The 19,933-nt window shown below is 40.1% G+C and overlaps 1 protein-coding gene and 1 long non-coding RNA gene across 2 annotated transcripts in view; one reads left to right on the top strand and one right to left on the bottom strand.

Annotated features, from left to right (window-relative positions):
- The window catches only part of Frmd4a (FERM domain containing 4A), a 574,514-nt gene that overhangs the window by 522,174 nt on the left and 32,407 nt on the right, over positions 1 to 19,933 (bottom strand).
- The window catches only part of LOC125618455, an 11,191-nt gene continuing 6,555 nt past the window's right edge, over positions 15,298 to 19,933 (top strand). Inside the window, exon 1 of the long non-coding RNA XR_007349721.1 lies at positions 15,298 to 15,309. This is a non-coding gene — a long non-coding RNA (uncharacterized LOC125618455). The remainder of the gene's footprint in view (positions 15,310 to 19,933) is intronic.

Genomic DNA, 19,933 nt, shown 5'->3' with positions numbered 1-19,933 from the left:
GAGATGGGAAAAGAATTCTGCTTACCCCTGGCTGGGAGTTTGAATGAGGACATGTTTTCTCCAGCTGACCACATGAAACAGGCTGTACACATTTTTATGTCTCCCAGAGCTTTGTGCCTGGTCTAATGAAGCGATCGATTTCTTCCTGACAAATGCTACAAGGAGACCAGCAGCTCAGAGAGCACAAGGGCAATTTTCCCCCCTGCATTTAATTTTATTCTTTCAGGAAGAAACGCACGGATCTTTTTCTTCTAGTTAATCATAACTGTGCTGTTCTAATTCTCTTCCTTATCTTTTGTATTTAGTTTCCTTGGTTCATCACCTGGGTAGGGCGTGGATATTTCTTTTCTCTAATGCATCTAACAGGGTTGGAGCCATTTCAGGGTGTGCTGACCACTGGCCTTGATTCCATCATGGTGTCCCTGCTGGTATCCACAGGGGGGTATTTAGAAAGTAGGAGGTAGAGTCAATCCAAACCCACTGTCTTAGTCTGTTCTCTGTTGCTATCCCAGACTACCACAGACAGGCTGGTTTATAAAGAAAAGTTCATTTAGCTCACAGTCCTGGAGTCTGGGAAGGCCAAGGGTATGCACCTGCATCTGACATGCAGAGTCATAATATGGCAGAGGGGAAAGGGTGTGATCAGGGCAGCAAGAGGGTGGGGACCAGAGAAGGTTGCTTTCACAACAATCCCCTCCCATGACAGTGACATTCATAAGGCCTCCACCTTCCTGACCCAGTCACCATGGCACCAACTCTCAACACTGTTGCATTGAGGTTCAGGTTTCAAACACATAAATTTAGGAGTCACAGCCAAACCATAGTATCTACTATCAAAGTTAACCATTTCCCTGAGGATGTAAAATTTTTCAACTTCTATAGAACTCTAGGCATTTTTACTTACTACTCATAATGTCCTTCGTACCCTTTCCAAGGAAGATAGTTACTCATCTATCAGATTGAATAATTGTGATTTAAAAATCAAAGAACTAGGATGTTCTGAATTTGGAGTGGAAGTTGGGATTTGGATGGAATGTTGATGATGGAGCCTTACTGTACGCTGGAGTTTGCAGGCACCATCTCGTTTAATCCTCCCAACAACTTTATAACAGAAGCTCTATTATTTCTCCCCATTTTGAAGAAACTGAGGATCAAAAAGTAACTTTTTTAAGATGGTGCAGCCTTCTGGGTCTGACTCAAGGCTACATTCATAACCACTAGCATTTCTGCCAACTTGTGCATGTCCACATCTTACAAAGAAGGGGACTGAGACCCAAAGAAGCAAGATTGTTCAATAGCATCACCATCCTTAGTGGAAGAGTAAGTTGACCAAGCCAGAGCTCCTGACTTCCGTTGCCATCCTTGTTCCACTACGCCACATTGAAGGATGTGAAAGTTGATGAGAAGTTAGAGTAAAACCAACGCTTTACCTACCTCATATGGAATGGGACTCTCCATGGGCATAATGGACCATTTATTTTTAAGGACAATACTGGCTGGTGAAGGCAATGCAATGTGACAGTAAGAAAGAGGGAAGGAAAGAACAGGCCACATCCCTCATCTTGGTACAAAAGCATCTTGGTGACTCCCCCTTCTGCCAGTTGGCTTTATTTCACCCTGACCTTAACCACATGTTATGAAATTCTCTCTCTCTCTCTCTCTCTCTCTCTCTCTCTCTCTGCTCTACCGAGGGCAAGACACCCTCTGGGGGTTTTTGGTATAAACAACACAATCTACATTCACACACATCAATTTATAAAATTTTAAATAGTCATTTCCAAACAGATTCCATCCCATTAACTGGCAGCTTCAGTTTTAGTTATAAAATTGACTAGGTCCATTCTGTTCTTCTGACCTGCTGGGCTTTGCTCCCAGGGAGATATTTCAAAATACTTAGGTCTGTGTATTGAGCTTCTAGAAGTCCTTAGATGGGTGAATTTTTAAAAAACGTACAGGCAACTCTCATGCTTCATTTGAGAACTGGTGAGTTAAAAGTTTGAAGTTTCGGGCTCCTTCAGATACCAATTCCATCCCTACTTTTGTTGTTGTTATAGGTTGAATTATGTCCCCTCAGAACTCACGACTCTAAGCCTTAGATTAGACATCAGAGAGGTGATGGAGTTAAAATGGGGTCATAGAGTTGCTCTGACCCAATTTAACAGGTTTCATTTAAAGACGATGAAGACAATGACAGATACAGAGGAAGTCCATGTGAGGACCCAGTGAGAAGATGGCCTTCAGCCACCTAGGAGAGAAGCTTTGGAAAAAACCAACTTGCTGACCTCAGACTTCAACCTCAAAGACAGTGAGAAAAAGAATTTGTGTGCACTAAGCTGCCTAGTCTATGGTACTTCATTACAAAAGCCCCAGCAAAGTAATATAACTGTGGTAAACTATGTGTCATATAAAATTTACCATTTTAACAATTTTTAAGTGAACTGCTCAGTAGCATTAAGTACATTCCACATGGCTGTGCAGCCACCACCACAATCTCCAGAACTTTTTCATCTTCCCCAGCTGAAACTCCGAATCTATTAAACACCATCTCCCCTTCTAATCTTCTCTTGAACACATCATTGCCTCCATATGCTTGTTATGAGCCAGTATAACTCGTCCTCACTCAATTCCAACGCAGGCAGGCTAAACTCCTACAGGGACATGTAATGAGCTAATCGATAATTAAAGGACCTATTGGAGACAACATTCATGAGGGGCTGGTTGGGGCTTGATCTAGACTGTTCTAGACCAAGTATAGCTAGCTATCAAGTCAGCTCTTCGGCTTGCAACAAGACAAACCGGCAATTGTGATGCATGAATCGACCCAGAAACCTCCATGGTCTTCATAAAATGAGTAACTGACTCTGCTTTAGCCATGAGGAAGCTGCAGGTGCTCAGCAAGTTTAGAAAGGGTTGGAGAGAGGGGGGAGCTGATCAATTCTAACCCAGCTCCCATGAGGGTCTCCTCACCAACCCCCAAAGCTAACTGGACTGAAACACAATCCAAAAAAAAAAAAAAAAAAAATCGTAGCAAACTTCCAGGACAAAAAGAAAAATAAGCTCCAATAAACTAAGAAATTAACAGAGCTGACTACAGATCATAGGTGAGATTGATAACTGGAGTGATATGGGTTTGATGAAGTTACATCTCGAAAGGGATGTCCAAATAACATTGCCATTGGACACTCGAGAGCTACAATTTCAAAGGACACCAGGGTCTCTCCTGAGTTCTGGGGATGAGCTGGGAGCTCAAACTCACACATTCGAAGGGCTTATCAAATAGCTGCATGAACAGACAGTGGCACTTGTTGGAACAATGTGTTTTATAAACAAATAATTGAAGGTTATTTGTTATATAAACGTCACTCATGGGAGTCTCTCTCCAGTGTCTTTCTCAGCTAGATTTCCCAACCCTCGATTTTATAGGTACATTAGAAGTTAACCAATTGAGAATTTCATCGTTCAAATGGTTTCAAATCAGAATGGCTTCTGCCAATTTTTGCAACTGTTAAAATAGCAGAGTTCAAATGGTCAAGGGTGGAGAAGATAATAATCAAGATTGTAAGGGGCTAAATGTAAAAAAAAATTACACAATTGATCTAATTACAGACTTATTTTTATCCTTTTCCACTACCATCCCTATGTTCATGGTAAAGATGAAAAGACTTGGGGGACAAAGAGAGATGAAACATGATGAGAACAGTCTAAGAAAGGGAAATTTGGGGATTGGCTGCATGTATTGGTATGCAGAGCTCTGAAGTATTTATTTTCTCCTGTTTACAGAGATTACACGTCATGATTACAAGAATTCCTTTGATGGTGTGTAATGTTGACCTTCAGTTATTTGCTTATAACACACGTTGTTCCAACAACTTTGTTCATTTTGTAAATTTGCCTGGTCACCAAATCTGAGTTCTGCTTTTAAAATGTTTAAGTGTACTTTGGACTCCGATAAAATGTGACCAATCCTTAACCTTCACCTCTGTGATAATAATAATAACCAAAACAATCTATCCTTCATAGTGGAGCCTGGCACCGGGCCAAGGAATGAACATAGATCATCTCAATTAATCCTTGAACAATGCTCTGTAAGATTCATATTAGTCCCACTTCACTGATGAGGAAATTGGTATCTGGGTAGTTAAGAAACTTGCCCTTGGTCAAACAAATAACTGGTAAGTAAAGAGTTGTCATCTACATCCCCACAGTGCAACTATGTTATTTTTACATCTCAGTTATCTAAACAGCAAAACATGGGCAAAAAATACTCAACTCATAGGGTTGTTGTAAAAATTAAATGATAGCATATTGTAACCAATACCACCAAGGCTAAGACATAGTAGGGACTCAAGAAATATTAGGTTGATAATATTGTCCACCTTCCTAACGTGGCTGATATTGTCATAAATGTATAGACAACATGTATAGCACCATCAAATGAAGTGTTCTTACTTGAACTTCATATGGGCATGCCAAATAACATTTTTAGATACTGATGGTGGTAAACAGAATTTACACCAACAAATAAAAACAATGAAAAAATATTATAGCCAAACAGACTAGGATCCAGAGCAATAAAAATAAGTATAGAGTCAGGTGCGGTGCTTCACACCTGTAATCCCAGTGCCTCAGGAGACTGAGGCAGGAGGATTATGAGTTCCAAGCCAGCGTCAGCAATTTAGAGAGGCCCTAAGCAACTCAGTGAGACCCTGTCTCTAAATAAAATACAAAAAAGGACTGGGGATGTGACTCAGTGGTTAAATGCCCTGGGTTTAATCCTTGGTACAAAAAAATAAAAAAATATAAAAATAAAAAAATCTAAGTAAATTTATAACTTATATTGTGCTAAATACACTGTGTAGAATGTGAGCTGTATGCTGTGTGGTGGTCAGTGACCTCAAGTCTTAATTTGTGCCTTCCCTTCTTGGAAAACTCCTATTATCCTACAAGGCCCCTTAAAATAGTGTTTTCTCTGGGAATTCCTTCTCTTATACCCAGAGGAGGAGGATGCTTCTCTCCTCTGTAACACTATGGAGTTGCACTAGATGGTAGTCAAGAGCAGGAACTTCATCCTAGAAAACCTTGGGCATGGATGCCTAATACAAAGGTTGATACATAGAAGATACACAATAATTGCTTATTTAACAAAGGGACACTTTTAATGCAATATTGAATTATTAATAACCTGAGTATCTGAGGCATTATAAAACAGGGTTTCTAAGCAAATTTTCATTAGCTTTTCCATGTCAGAACAGTGACAGCACTTCACAATGTGGCTACAGTAAGAGTCAGACCTAGAGGAGCAAGCAGAGCCTATTACAGACCCCCCAGTGTGAATTCATTTGGCAGGGCTCCCCCAGCTTTCCTTGTCGGGTTTCGGTATTCACATTCTGGGGTCTGGGTCCAGTTCTTGTCTTCACACATCCCTCTCACTGGGACTCCAGGCAGCACACTCCAGCAGCTGCCAATTTTATAGACAGAGAAATGATACAGGTGGAAATACTAGCTGAGCTGTCAGACTCAACTGGACGCTTCAAGGTGGGTTCTCCTTGGAACTCAAAAGGAGTTTTGTAAGATCTCACACTAGTGAGACAACTTACTGCTCCCATTTCTGCATTGGTAGAGTTCAAAGAGGGCAGAGAGACTCTGAACCACAGGTTGGTGCCACCCCATGCTACCTGTGAGACAATTTATGGGTGATCTGTATCAAAGTACATCACAGGTTTTCAGTGAGGGGTACATGAAATGCTGGGTGCTAAGCACTAAGTAAGCACTAAGTATGCACAAAAGGTATGAATTCTCTTGTTCTTCCCCTCCACCTCCAACACCAGCTTTCCTTCCAAGGTAAACTAACATATCCCATGGTTCAAGATCATGGAATGGTGCCAGCAGTTGGTAATTAATAGATCAGATTTTAAATTTTTCTCAAGGCCCAGTAAACTTGTCAAACAGTGGTAATGATGTTTTGGTCTGAATAGGAAGGGATGGGAAATACTCATTTTCTATACATCTAGTAAACAAACAAACAAACACAAAAACAAAAACAAAATGGTAGGTCTGGGAAAGGATTCTGGTTGTTCCCAAAATAGCAGAGCTGCTCGACACAGCAGGTGGAGCAGCAAAATGCTCCTCAGACATTATGGTGCTAATTTAGGATCAGAAATTGCCTTTATGTATTTTGATTTTTCAAAGTGTTGCTATTCTCATTCTAGCTCCAGTTCTTCTTGGACTCCGTAAAGGGATTTGTACTGGGCTGTGTGAGAAAAGGAATTACAAATGCTCAGTAGGTATTTCTTCTCTCAACCTCTCAACATAGGCAAACTGAGTCAAAAAGAGAAAGGAAGGATATTACAGCTTTTTATCTGATTCCCACTCAACTATCTCTTATTTGTCTCTTAAATCAAAACATGGGCAGGCTAAGACCCTCCTGGGTTTCTCAGCAATAATGCCAAACCTCGGGGCTGAATAAGCCTCTGCAGCTTGGCCTCTTGCCTTTACAAGTTTTTGCTCAAATTGCATAATTCATATTCATGCTGTTCTCGCTTAAACATTGGCCTGAGAAACAATGTACCAGGAAAACCAAAATGTTTCTGATAGGGAAAGAGCTATACATGAAAGGAAACAAAATAACTCCCCATTCCTGGGTGAATCCAAGTAGCTAATACCCCAGAGAAGTCAAGCAGCTGTTCCCCAGCAAGAGGTGAGGAGAACACCTGCCTCAGATGCCTGAAGTCACTTTTCTTATTGCAAATGGGTCCTTCCGAGGCCACAGTCATTTCCCACTATGGAGACTATGGAAAACCCTCAATTTGTTCTGTGTAAAGTAAATCTAAATAATTCACTATTCAAAAAAAAAAAAGATTTGGATGAGATGCAGGAATGAGTCCAAGTGAAGTGGGAGAGGGAGACAAGACCACACTGAGAAACATCTTGGCCAGCAGGGACTATCAAAAGGACACAAATCTGGTAGCCAGCACTTGTGGGGCCACCAAAAAATATGAAATGGTGGTAATCATATGGCATCCTGGTAATTGCAGGAATAGCACATTTATAGTCTCACAAAGAGTAGATTTCAAGTTGTTCTTGGGGTTCTGTACTGTTAGGGTTGATCTTGAATAAAATTACAAAGCAGGCCAAGTTCATCTGCTTTGTAATTTGTAATTCCTTGACAAGTCTCCTTGTGATGCATTCATGCTCTTAGATGGTCATCAGGTCATGAGGTGCAGACTGACCATGGTGATGTCCCCCCCACCCCCGTGTGTGTACTCTGATTCCATGGCCGACATTACAAGTTTGCTATGTGTCCTGCACCAGTTTTCAAGGGCGTTAAGGGAACCAGCTCTTTCCTTCCTTCTTATCCCCTAATCTTAGCACTGATTTGGCATTTAGCAGTCACTGAATACATTTTTTAAAAACAAATTGAATTGAATAAACTGATTAGGATATTAGTTGATAACACATTAAGCCTATTTCCTCTGAGACATGTAAATATTTCAAAAGAATTGACAAAGGACCACAAAACCTTTGGGATCCAAGGAGTGAAATGTCAATCAGCAGGAGCAGGAGCCCCTCCCAACAGCTTCTGAAATCCAGTCATACTGGTCGCCATCACCAACTTCACGAATAAGACAGTCCTCTGGTAAAGTTATTGGTCTTTTCACTCCTTGGAAGTCAAGCCCCTCTCCACCTCTGCCCAGTGGCCCTTTCTTGCTCTCCCCCACTCACCCTACTGAAGCAGAACACACAACCTTCTTAAGACATGCCTCTCTGCCAATTCTTGAGGTCATTTTTGCGAAGACCTGGCAAATAGGAAGAATAATAACTTCCAGATTTGAGAGAAATAGGATGTTAGTACAATAGTTATTTAATGTCAGATATGACAAAACTACTCTTATCCAAGAAGCTTGAAGTATCTTACAAACTAACCACATGAATTCTCCCTGCACTCCTGTGGAGAAGAGGGGCATTTATCTTCCATTTTCAAATCAATTTTCAGAAGAAATTTTGATTCTCTAAATGAAATGACTTTCTAAAGTTAAGAGATGGGAATGATAAGATACCAAAGCTGAGCATAGGGGTGCACAGCTGTAACCCCAGCAGCCTAGGAGGTCGAGGCAAGAAGATCTCACACATTGAAGGGCAGTTTGACCAACTTAGTGAGACCTTAAAAAATAAGATTAAAAAAGATTTGGGATGTAACTCGGTGGCAAAGCACCCCTGGGCCTAATCCCTAGAATCATGAGAAAGAAAAATGAAGAAGGAAGGAATGGATGGATGGGAAGGCAAGGAAAAAGACTGACCTTGAGAAGACAGACCTATGCCAGCCCATTCTCCCTTATCAGCTTTCTCTTCTTCATGATTTTTCCTCTAAGAAATATGCATATGTCCTGAACATTTAAATAAATAGTTAGGATCAAGTGGACTTATAAGGAAACTCATGTCCAGCTTCCACACAGGGAAGCCATTATGACCCTCCATTGCTTCCAGAGATTACAAAACCTTAAAGTGAGCCTCCAGCCCTTCTGGAATATATTGAGGTGGTTTGTATGGAGCTGGAGAAAAGGAATAAGGAAACAGATTTGCTCAAATTAGATTGTAATTTAGGATATAAAAAATGTTCAATTTTGCATTGGGAATTGATATTTTCCACAGTCTAAGCAAGCCACCACTATGTGTACACAATACTCCACAGATTCAGGGAAGTAACAGGAGTGTGGAAGGTAAATGGTCTTGTGCGGCTTCATGTTGCAGGATTTCAAGCAAGTCACTTGATCCATTTTTATTAATTATAGACGGATCTTCAAATATTTCTTATGATAAGAAAACTAAACATTAGCTCTACTCTCTCAACAAGCTTTTTAAGTGCACAATGTTTTAAAGTGTTAAGATATATCTATTAGCAGCTATAGGCACAATGCTATAGAGCAGTTTTCTAGAACTTTCTCACATGATTGAAACTTTATATCCACTGAATAGCAATTCTCTGACTTCCCCTCCCGCCAGCCCTTGGAAACCACCATCTACTCTTTCTATGAGTCTATTTTAGATTCCTCATGTAAGTGAAATCATACAACATCTGTCCTGTGTCTGGCTTATTTCACTTAACATACTGTTTTCCAGATTCACCCATGAATGACCTTGAGTTCAATTCTTTTGGATATATCCCTAGAAGTGGGATTGCTGAGTTATATGTTCATTTACTTTTATTTTCTTAAGGAACTGCCACATTGGCTTCCTTAGTGGATGTATCATTTTATATTCTACCCAAAGTGCTTTTAAATAACAGCCATCCTAACAGGTATAAAGTGATACCTCATTGTGGTTTTGATTTGTATTTTCCTGATGCAAATGCTGAGCATTTTACATATACCTGTTGGCCATTATTCCACATCTTCTTTGGAGAAATATCTGTTTAACTCCCTTGTTCTTTCTTAAATTTGGATATTATCATTACTATTCAAATGTTGGAGTTGCTTGCATATTTTGGGCCTTAATCTCTTATTAGATATACGGTTTGCAAATATTTTCCCAATTTTGTAGGTTGCCTTTGACAACAAACTAGGTATAGAAGGAACATGCCTTCACACAACAAAGTTCATGTATGAAAAGCCCATAGCTAACATCACACTCAAGGTGGAAAACTGAAAATTTTTATTCTTAGAACAGGACCAAGGCAAAGATGCCCTTTTCCACCACTTTAAATGGGGACTATAAGTCTTAGAGAAATTGGGCAAGAAAAAGAAATATAAGGCACCCAAATTAGAAAGGAAGAAGTTAAATTATCTGTTTTTGGATGATATGATCAGATATGTAGAACATCTCAAAGATTCCAGCAAACAAACAAACAAACAAACAAACAAAAAAACACTTAAAGCTAATTAATGACTACAGTAGAAATAAAAAAAATCAACATATAAAAATCAGTTGTTTATTCACATAAAAATGAAACATCTGAAAGGAGAATGAAGAAAGCAATCCCATTTATAAATGCATAAGAAGGAATAAAATACTTATGAATAAACATGACTAAAGTGAAAGACTTGTACATTGAAAACAATAATGAATTGATAAAAGATGAAAGAGGAGACAAGTAAGTGGAAGACATGTTGTGTTCACCAATTAGAAAGCTTAATATTGTTAAAATATAAAATTGATCCATAAACTCAATGCAATCTTCATCAAAATCCCAGTGGCATTTAAAAAAAATAGAAATGGAAAAAAAAATCCAAAACCATTATGAAAAAAGTCTAAAAAAGTCTCTGAATAGCCCCCACAGTCTTGAGAAAAGAGAGCAAAACTGGAGTCATCATACTTTCAGATTGCAAACTATATTATGAAGCTACATTAACCAAAACAGTATGGTACTGGCCAGCATAAGAGCAGAAAAAGCAATGGAACTGAATGGAGAAACCAGAATTGAAGCCATGCATATACAGTCAACCAATCTTTGACAAAGGTGCCAAGAACACACAATAAGGAAGAGAATCTTCTTTACAAAGGTATTGGAAAAACTAAATATCTGCGTGCAAATGAATAAATTGCACCTTTATGTTATACCATACATACCAAACAGTCATATAGAAAATCAACTCAGAATGGATTAAAGAATTACATCTAAGACCTGGGACTGTGAAACTCCTAGAAGAGAACACAGGGCCTTGGGGTTGACAATGGTTTCTTGGATATGACATCAAAAGCACAAGCAACAAAATCAAAATTAGACAAGTGGGACAACATCAAACTAACAGCTTCTGCACAGCAGAGGGCACTCAGCTTCTTTGAAACCCAGTTTCCTAATCTACAAAATGGGAATACTGTACCTACTTCACAGGACCTGAAATTACAAAATATGTAAAACATGAAAAATGCCCATAGACACATAGAAGCTCTATAGAAGATGTTTGTTACTACTAGTGATTTTTTAAAATTCCATTTTAACCAACTGACCCCTTAGGAATGTGGAATTATTCACACAAAGTTGGGAACAGAAAAACAAATAAACAAACAAGAAAACCCAAACTATGATCTTTTTCACTCAACATTACTTCCTAAAGTAACACCAGGGAGAAAGGAAAGACTCAAGTTAAATCAATGATATTTTTTGCTCTTTCAGCTTAAATCAATATAGGAAGAATGAAGAACTTTTTCCTATAGAGTTCCAGAATAATGGAAATAATATAAATTCATACATTTACTATACCATCTAAATATTTTAATTACTTTTTAACTTTTTTTACAAGTAAAAATTTGGAAATCAAAGGGTGATAAAATAGAAAGGAACTAGTGTTTATTTAATTAATATCTGTTTATTCATTAAAAACCTGAGAGCATTTTTTTTTTTAGTGGGAGGAGTAAGCAGGAGGGAGACTTAAAAAGATAATCTGACTCAGGGTCTGTCTCTTTCTCCTACACTGCACAATGTATAAAAAAAGGTCATCCTAGCCAGGCCTAGTGGCACACATCTGTAATCCAAGCAATTGGGTGACTGAGGCAAGAGGATCACAAATTCAAGGCCAGCCTGGCCAACTTAGCAAGGCTCTGTCTCAAAATAAAAAATTTAAAAAGGGTTGGGGATGTAACTCAGTGGTAGAGCACCCTTGGGTTCAATTCTCAGTACCACAAACAACAAGAACAACAGACAAATAAAAAAATGGCCATCAATCATGTTTTCTTGGTTTCATGTCAGGAATGCAAGGTTGGCTTAGTAGAGTAATGAAGTTATCTCATTAACTACTTGAAGAACAAATGGCATTTGATTGTCTCTATAGATGCAAAATAATTAATAATAATAATTCAACAAAACATAACATCTATTTGTAATAATTCTTTTTTTCTTAAAAACAACCCACATTTATTGTGTCACAGTCTGTGGGTTAGCAGCCTGGACACTGGCCACAAGCAAGGTAGTGGCAGAGCTAGGCTCCTGCCTGGAGGGGCTGGAACAGAATCTGGTTTTACCCTTTTTCAGCTGCTACAGAATCCCTAGCCCCAGCTCCAGGTCCCTTTGTCTTCAGAGTGAGCAACTGCACCAGTCTGGACTCTGCCTCTCCTCTCCTGCCCATTCTCCCCGCTTTTCACCTCCTACATGGGTAATGCAGGGTCATGGGAGAAAAGCATCTTAACAAATTAGAAATAGAAGAGAATTCCCTTTACATGATAAATGAATACAATGTCAATACAGAAGAATCTTTAGGAAATAGTACATTTAATAGTGAAATGTTAAAAGCATTTCATTTAAGAGCAGCAATAAGCTAGGAATTCCTGCCATTGCTATTCTTACTGGAAGTCCTAGTGATCACAGTCAAATTTTCTATATATATATTCATTCATGCATATATGAATTAGAATTTTTTAAATTCATAATTTACCATGGATATAAAACTCAAAAAAATCAGTGGATGAACTATTAATAGGTAAGCTTTGAACGATTGATTTAAATAATTTATTAAATTTTATCATTTTAAATGCTATTTAAGGCTACAATTATAAGAGTTATTGATATGCACATATTTCTTAGGAATAAATCTAAGTACCTCTACTTTATGAAAATAATGATAAAACTTTAATGAAAGACTCAGAGGCCTAAATAAATGGATATCTAAATAATTCATAGATAAGAATCAAAGAGAAAAAAATGTTAATTTTTCCTGAACCAAACCATGTATATTCAATTGGATACCACTGAAAATCCCAAAAGGGATATATGTTTTTTGGAACTGAATGAACTATTCTATGGCTTTCGATGGAATCATAAAGGGCCAGAAACTACTAAGAAGCTCCTAAAACACAGCTTGGAAGGAGGATTTGTCTGCAGATACACACTTTTTACAAAGCTTCAGCAGTGAAGACAGTGAGAGACGGGCGTGGGCAGAGGCAACAGGCCACTGGAACCAAATAGAGTGCTCAGAAATATGCCCACTCACATGGATGTCCATCACAGAAGGACACTGACGACCAGAGGGTCAAGGGAAGGACAGACAATTCAGTCCATGATGCAGGGACCTTATGCCACAGGGAAAAACATTCTAATAATGTGTCTAACATGACATCATTTATAACTGACAGGTACCATGAATGTGTAAAAACCTGATTCAAAAAATAATAGGTCAGGTACAGTGGCACATACCTGTAATCCCAGCAACTCAGGAGACAGAGGCAGGAGGCTGTCAAGTTCAAGGCCAGTCTCAGCAACATAGTGAGGCCCTATCTCAAAGTGAAAAAATAAAAATGGCTGGGAATGTAGCTCAGTGGTTAAGCGCCCCTGGATTCAATTCCTGGTCTGGTGGTGATGGTAAGAAGTAGTAGTAGTAGTAGTAGTAGTAGTAGTAGTAGTAGTAGTAGTAAGAAGAAGAAGAAAACTGATAGAAAAAAAATATGCAAAAGAACAGGAATTTTACACAAAAAGAAATGTAAATGTCCTATGAACGAAAATGCCCTATATCACTAATTAGGCAAATAACAAAAATCATTTCACAACTGGCACTAGATCATCATTTTACACTATCCAGTTGACAATCCTGTGTTGACAAAGATACAGAAAAGAAAACAATTGTTAAGCTTGCCTACTGCTAAATTGCATCATTACGGGTTAAATTAGCACAATATCTTTGGAAGCTTTGTGGCATGCCTTGAATCGTGTTTATCCTAAGATGCAGCAGTTCCACACCCTTCAGCAACTACACACTAGGAAACATGATTTGAGCACCCAAGACTGTCCTACCAGCAAAAAATCTGGAAACATCCCAAATGTTCATCAACACAAAAATGAGCAAAATAATTGTGGAATATTCACAATTGAACATTGTATCAATATCAAGAAATCACAAAATAGATGTCAAGTTAAAGAAGAAAAGGAGGAATACATGCAGATGATTCCAGTTGTAGAAATTTCAAAAAAAGGCAACACTACATGAATTGTTTGAAGATAGCTACATAGTATAACTGTCAAGAAAAGCATCAGAACAATTAACACAAAATACAGGCCAGTTGATTGCTCAAGAGGCTGAGGGTAGAGGGTGCTATCAGGCAGGAGTGAGTACACAGTAGGTGCTGTAAATATTGATTCCCAGTAGACTGATGGGTATGTTGATGCTTTTTTATTGTTTTAAACTGGACATGCATTTACAATGTTATTTTGTGGGTGTGATATATTTCTGCTCTAAGTCATCAGTGATGCTAGAAGTCAGGGCCTCCCAGGCCAGAGGTCCACCTGGCCTAGAGTAAACTAATAAAACCAAGGCAAGTAAACAAGCATATTAGGAATCCTCCACGTCCACATGGCTGGAGGCAGATAAAATAATACAGCCATGGCTGTGGCTTTGCAGTAAATGCAATATCTCTGCAAAGTATTGCAATCCATAGTTCACTGACCCTTAATACAGGCATGATTACCACACTCCCTTCAAGCGTAGCATAACTGGCCCCCGATTCAGGCAAACTCAAAAGGACGAACTAGTGAAATGGACGCCTTTAGTATTCTTAACAACAACAACAAAAAGCCTAATAAAGATGTAAAGGTTTTTTTTCTCTACAACAGTGAGCACGGGCTGCATTGCATTAACCAGCTGACACTACTAGTAATGGCATAGAAAGGTCACCAAGCCTAAATCCTCAGGGCAAGATTCACTACCATGATCTTCTGAAAACCACATGCTTTATTAAATATCAGCTCTCATCTCATTTCCAAGAAGGCCATGCAAAGGTTAGGGTGGGCTCAGGTGTGCCAAGGGTGCCTATTATTGTGACTCATTTGCATAGCATCTGCCCTCTGCAGCATTCAGCATATTTTCCCATCCATCCACAATCTAGGCTGGCCACCTGGGGAGTGGGTCAGCTGGGATTCCTTGCTTTTTTGTAAACAGGGAAAGTGCAGTTAGATACAAAGCATTTTTAGTAGTAAGATTAATTCTCTTCTTCCTTAAGGTACAGATTTCAAGGAGAATACAACTCTATGAATTCAAACCTTGGCACAAACTTACATGGAATGGTGAAACCAGGGGACCCCATATCAACATGATGTGGGACACCCTGGACCTTCCAGTTTACCCCCATGGGCAAGCCCTCCAGACAGCATGAGGCACATGGCAAAGCTGCCCCATTGTTCCTCTCCCACATCTGTGGGACGCCCTGGTTTGCTGGGAGGATTTTCTGGAATTACTGAAACACTCAATTTCCACCAAAGATCCATTCTTATTTGATAAAAGTAAAGAAAGTGAAGTGGTTAACAAGCTGTAAAGCTAGAGGAAAGCATAGGCTGGTTTTCCTCTTTTGCTTTTTGCCATGAGAAGAGGCTTGTGTGGTCACTCTTCCCCTGTGGATTTCTTGAGCTTGCTGTCTCGGCTTCGGCCGCCTCAGTCTCTCAGTGATCCCCAATTTCACGCCAAGGAATCAGCTGTACTGGGCTCCTATCTGAAGGGCCACAGGCAGGTCCTTCAGAGCCACCCTCAAACGCACTGTCTGAACTCTCAGCTCGTCCTGGTGGAGCAGGGTGGGGTGAGAGGAGAAGGGAAAATGATGCACCTCACAAAATCCAACTCTGGCAGGTGCTGTGGGCTACCTTAGGAGGACTCTGGGAGAGCGGGGTGAGCAGACATATAGAGTTTTTTTTTTTTTTTTTTTAAAGAACAAAATATACTACTTAATGTGGGGGAAAAAAACCCTCGATACAAACAATATAGAAAAGTTTTCAAAATGGCAATATTATCTCAAAAATAATTTTGAAATATGGGATGCAACTGTTTAGACGGTCAGAGTAAACAAGCGTACTGATATTTTGGGATGTGTATTGGCAGGTGGCGGTTCTCTTTAAGAAAAAAAGATTTCTTGCTGGGGTTCTTCTTCTTAAATTAGACAAGAGGTATCTTCTTCGTGGCTATAGAGGAAAATGCACAGAAGAATTTCCTGGCCTGGGAGCTGCTGCAGTCCTGAATTCCCTCCTTCTCCACCCAAAGGAAAACGGAGCTGGGGGGCTGGCCATGCACCCCAGTCACAAGCACTCTGTTGGGTGAGAATGTTTCCCAAAAAGGCCTTTTACCAAGGCAGTAAAATTCTGGCTTGACCCAACAAGGCTATATGCAGACAGAATCATGCAGATGAAAACCCTGGCCCAGGGCTCAACAAGGGAAATACTGGGCTTTCTGCTCCAAGATGTGGACTGAGTCTCTGGAACTGCAGGAGGAACTCTGCTCCTCTCATCCCCTTGCCACCTTCTCAGGAAGAACTTTCAGAGCTGCATCTGTCCAGAGGTCATGTTTCTGATCCCCATGCCTTTTGCTGTGATTTAAATGTGCCCCCCTCAAATTCAAATACGGGATTCGTACCCTGTACCCTGTTGATGGAGGTAGGGTCACTGGGAGGTATATAGGGTCAGAGGAGGTCATGAGAGTGTGGCCCCATGGATTAGTGGATTCATAAGAAGGGGAAGAGAGAGCTGAGCTGGCACACTCTCTCCATGTGATGCCCTCTGCCAGCCAGAAGGCCTTGACCAGATGTGGTCCATCATGGACCAGACTGTAAAAAACAGATTTCTTTTCTTTATAAATTACTCATTCTATGGTATTGTGTCACAGCAACACAAAGTGAACTAAGCTACCTTGTCACCTGCTTCTAAACTGCCCTTGGGTATCAGCTAGATTCATCTCCTTATAATGCAATGATCCCAGACATGGCAGTGAAGGGAATTAGTACCTCTGGCTCCTTATTAAGAATGCTGATGCAGAAACAAAAAGAAAAGAGCTTAGTGCCAAAAAGGAGATTCATTTATGAATTCCTATCTACTTTCTCATTTACATTCTGAAGGCATGACAACCATACACCCTCCTTCCTTCAGCCTGCTATTGGGCATTTCTATATCACAGGATCTTCTTTCCTTATAGCTGTGTCTTCATTGTGCCAGGGAGGAATAGCAAAGGATCATAAGGCTAATACAACTCATTTTTTCCAGTCATCTTCCAGTTCTAAGTAAGCAATGGGAAATATATAACATACATGCCCCTTCCTTCCTTTTGTACCAGGACAGACATGACTTATCCATCACAGAGCTCTCTGAGATTGGATACAGCTTCACTGCTTCTGGTCACAATGGAGTAGTCACCCAGGGACAGCTGAGCAGAAATAACATACAAGGTAAAACCTATTTGTCATCTCCCACCAACCAGGGTTCCATCAGAGGTAGAGAACACCATCTCTCCCCACAGGTCTTTTCGGATTTCTTTTCTTAAACTCTTTGTCTTAGAAAGGTCAGGGAGACATCAAAGAAGACTATGCTTATCTCTCAGGCTGGTGTTTTAGGAAATCATACCTGGAGTAAATGTAATGAATATAGAATTTCTAAGGCACATGATTTCCTGGTCTACAGCAGGAAAAGCACTTCTCTGCCCTCCATCGGATCACATCATTGTGCTGAGTGGGGCAGGAGCTGCAGCTGAAGGAGGAAGCTGACCCAGTAGTGAGGTCAGACCTTGGCAAGAGGAACCAGAAAGGCAAGAGGTGGAACAGTGTGAGGAATCATGGGTGGTTCTATTACCACCAACTTTAGGAGAGTTATCTGGGGAGACAGATAAAAGTTGTCTTCAAGGTCTCTCCTCTCCCCCACATCCAGTGGGACCATTCCAGGTATCCTGTGTTCCCCCACTGGACTCCATCCGTTTCTAAGCTTCTTCATGTGTTGAAGAAGCACCTGCTCTATGTGGAACATTTTTCATGTAGCATCGTGGGATAATACACAAAAAATACACTAAGGCAGAGTCAGGCATGGTGCATGCACCTATGATCTCAGCTACTAGGAAGGCTGAGGCAGGAGGATGCAAGTTCAAGGCCAGCCTGGGCAATGTAGTAAGACCCCACCTCAAAATAACAATAAAGAGGGCTGGAAGTGCAGCTCACAGTAGAGTGCCTCCGGGTTCAATGCCTACTACCCAGAAGAGAAGAGAAGAGAAAGGGAGGGAGGAAAGGGAGGAAAAAGAAAAAGGAAACCACCTCGGGCCTTGTAATCTAGGGACAGGAGAGAGATATAAGTCCATGATTGAGTGTCCAGGTGAATGGCTTGGGATGACTTCCTGGGAGTCCAGGGAGGGGACACTGTGGAGACGGGAGATTAGAGACAGCTATAAACAGTGACATGAAGTCGTACTTCTGGGTTTTTCCTAGTTGAAAAGCTGGGATCTTAGCTTCAGTTCTGCCACAAACTAGCAACTGATGTTCCCTCTCTGGGTCTTCTCATCTGTGAAATAAGGAAGATGAACTAGATCGGGAGATGGAATGACCTGGGGCCCAAATGCAGCCCAGGGCCTGATATTGTGAATAAAGCTGATGTTAACTGGGGGTGAGGCACATTCAAACCAAAGCTCTGTTCATTCAACCTACCTAAGATAGCCTTCCCCTACCAAGACCCAGATGAGTAATACGACAGTGACTTTATGTCCCATAAAGCCTAAATCATGTGCTCTCTGCTGTTTAGACAAAAGGTTTTCCAGCCTCTACATTATGTTATGACCCTCAGGTTTGAATGCCTTTATGTATCAGACAAGTAACACACATCGGGTCAGGAAGAGAAGTATAAGAAAATTCAATGACTCCTCTTGGACTAGTTTCCATCTTCTCAATTTTGTAGAAAAACACAATGATTTGCATTTCTCTAATTGCTGGTAATGATGAACATTTTTTCATATATTTGTTGATTGATTGTACATCATCTTCTGAGAAGTGTCTGTTCAGGTCCTTGGCCATTTATTGATTGGGTTATTTGGGTTTTTGGGGGGTGCTTAGCTTTTTGAATTCTTTATATACCCTGGAGATTAGTGCTCTATATGGTGTGTGAGGGGTAAAAATTTGCTCCCAGGATGTAGGCTCTCTATTCACCTCACAGATGTTTCTTTTGCTGAGAATAAATGCTTTAGTTTGAGACCATTCCATTTATTGAGTCTTGATTTTTAATTCTTGCGCCATAGGAGTCCTATTAAGGAAGCTGGGCCCTAATCCCACATGATGGAGATTAGGGCCTACTTTTTCTTCTATTAGAACGCAGGGTCTCTGATTTTATTCCTAAGTCCTTGATCCATTTTGAGTTGAGTTTTGTGCATGGTGAGAGATAGGGGTTTAATTTCATTTTGTTGCATATGGATTTCCAATTTTTCCAGCACCATTTGTTGAAGAGCCTATCTTTGCTCCAATGCATGTTCTTGGCATTTTTGTTTAATATAAGATAATTGTAGTTTTTTTCATCTCACTCCCAGTCAGAACGGCAACTATTATGAAGACAAACAACAATAAGTGTTGGCGAAGATGTGGGGGAAAAGGTACACTACTCATACACTGTTGGTGGGACTGTAAGTTGGTACAGCCAAACTGGAAAGCAGTATGGAGATTTCTTGGAAAATTGGGAATGGAACCACCATTTGACCCAGCTATCCCTCTCCTCGGTCTATACCCAAAGGACTTAAAAACAGCATTCTATAGGGACACAGCCACATCAATGTTTATAGCAGCATAATTCACAATAGCTAAACTGTGAAACTAACCTAGATGCCCTTCAATAGATGAATGGATCAAAAAATGTGGCATATATACACAATGAAATATTACTCAGCAATAAGAGAGAATAAAATCATGGCATTTGCATGTAAATGGATGGCGTTGGAGAAGATAATGCTAACTGAAGTTAGCCTATTCAAAAAAACAAATGCTGAATGTTTTCTTTGATATAAGGAAGCTGATTCATAGTGGGGTAGGGAGGGGGAGCATGGGAGGAATAGACGAACTCTAGATAGGGCAGAGGGGTTGGAGGGGAAGGGAGGGGGCATGGGGTTATAAATGATGGTGGAATGTGATGATCATTATTATCCAAAGTATAGGTATGAAGACACGAATTGTGTGAATATACTTTGTATACAACCAGAGATATGAAAAATTGTGTTCTATATGTGTAATAAGATTTGTA

Source organism: Marmota marmota, unplaced genomic scaffold, assembly GCF_001458135.2.
Source record: "Marmota marmota marmota unplaced genomic scaffold, marMar, whole genome shotgun sequence".
NCBI lineage: Eukaryota > Metazoa > Chordata > Mammalia > Rodentia > Sciuridae > Marmota > Marmota marmota.
The sequence above is the reverse complement of the archived record's forward strand: the minus strand, read 5'-3'. Positions and strand labels throughout refer to the sequence as shown.